General features: G+C 49.5%; 1 protein-coding gene across 1 annotated transcript in view; it reads right to left on the bottom strand.

Annotated features, from left to right (window-relative positions):
* Arhgef18 (Rho/Rac guanine nucleotide exchange factor (GEF) 18) overlaps positions 1 to 1815 on the bottom strand; it is a 102746-nt gene that overhangs the window by 21691 nt on the left and 79240 nt on the right. The window lies entirely within an intron of this gene.

Below are 1815 nucleotides of genomic sequence, written 5' to 3'. Positions count from 1 at the left end.
AAAAAAAATGTTAGACAAAAAGAAAAAGCTGGCAGGTGCAGGTAGCGCACACCTGTAATCCTACCTACTCAGGAGGCTGAGATCTGAGGACCAGGTTTCAAAGCCAGCCCAGGCAAGAAAGTCCATGAGACTCTTACCTCCAACTAACCATCAAAAAACTGGAAGCAGAGCTACGGTCCAAGTGGTAGAGTGCCAGCCTTGGGGAAAAAAGCTTAGCGACAACATCCAAGTCTTAGAATCAGTGGAGAAACACTTACACACACATATGAAGAAAAGAAAAGCAAAATACAAAACAAGACAAAAAATAGAACATGCCAAAGGGTTATTTTTTTTTCTATTAATTACCTTTCTTCCCTCCCTCCCTCCCCCTTTCTTTTGATGTGGTACCAGGAGCTGAACCAAGGCCTCATGTATGCTAGGCAAGCAATCTACCATTAAGTCACATTCCCAGCCCAGGGCTATGCTTCTTTAAGGCAATTAATTATTTCTCTCTCTCTCTGTCTCTGGTTGGTTGTGGGGCTTGAACTCTGGGCCTGGGCAATGTTCCTCAGCTCTTTAGCTCAAGGTGAGCACTCTACCACTTGAGCCACAGTGCCACTTCTGGTTTTCTGGTGGTTGATGGGAGATAAGAGTCTCACAGATTTTCCTACCTGGGCTGGCTTTCAACCATAATCCTCAGATCTCAGCCTCCTGAGTAGCTAGGATTACAGGCATGAGCCGCCAGTGCCCAGCTATTATTTCTCTTAGGGTGCTGGGGAGAGAACTCAGAGCTTTGTGCATGCCAGACAAGTGTCCTGATCCCTCCCAGTCCCAAGACCAAGCTCCTTAAGTCATCCTGACTGATCTAGGATGCTTTGGGCATTGGTGTGAGATTAAGCAAGGGTACTTCAAGACTCTTGTCTTTTTCTATACCAACACTGAGGGTTGAGGTGACTACCCGCATGGAACACACTTCTAACCATCACATACAACAGCTAGCACCCCCAAATCACAATCAAACAAACAAAAGCACAGCCATGCTGGAATGGGAAGGAAGGGTTCAGGACTGTGGGATCCTGATGAGCTAGAGCCATGGTCTTTTCCTGATTGGAAGGAATGGAGAAAGGGTGGAGGTTGGTGTGTCCCACCATAGGCCACGCCCACCCCACCATAGGCCACACCCACCCACCATAGGCCACACCCACCCATCACAGGCCACACCCACCCATCACAGGCCGCACCTACCCATCACAGGCCGCACCCACCCATCACAGGCCACACCCACCCATCACAGGCCACACCACCTGCTGCACCAGGAGGTCCCCAATCTTCTGGATGACATAGTTGTGCTCGCTGCCCTCCTCCAGGGCCTCCAGGCGGCGCTCCTTGAGCCGGGCCAGGAAGTGGCCATGCATGTCCAGCAGGTCATCAGCGCAGGGGAAGAGGCGGCTGATGGCCCGGCTGCTGAACTGCAGCTCTTCCTGCAGGGCCCGGGAATACACTCTCAGCATGATTTTCAGCGTCCGCACGTGGTGTGCCTCTGTCTGCATCAGCTCTGTCGGGACACATGGAGATGCTCAGCAGGACTTACTCAAGCTAGCCCCAAGGGCCCACTGGGCCTTTGTTACCTGTCTGTTCTGGCCTCTGCAAGCTCTCCACCTAAGGCATTGCCTTTGTAGGGTGATGAAGTTTCTTCCTTTTTTTTTTTTTTTTAAATTAGTTAACAAATGTTTTTATTTTTGTGCCAGTACTGGGTTTGAACTCATGGCTTGGGTGCTGTCCCTGAGATTTTTTTTTTTTACTGTTTGATTAGCTTCTTTTTTTTTATTTTATTTT

This window comes from Dipodomys ordii, unplaced genomic scaffold (genome assembly GCF_000151885.1).
Source record: "Dipodomys ordii isolate 6190 unplaced genomic scaffold, Dord_2.0 Scaffold171, whole genome shotgun sequence".
Taxonomy (NCBI): domain Eukaryota; kingdom Metazoa; phylum Chordata; class Mammalia; order Rodentia; family Heteromyidae; genus Dipodomys; species Dipodomys ordii.
The sequence above is the reverse complement of the archived record's forward strand: the minus strand, read 5'-3'. Positions and strand labels throughout refer to the sequence as shown.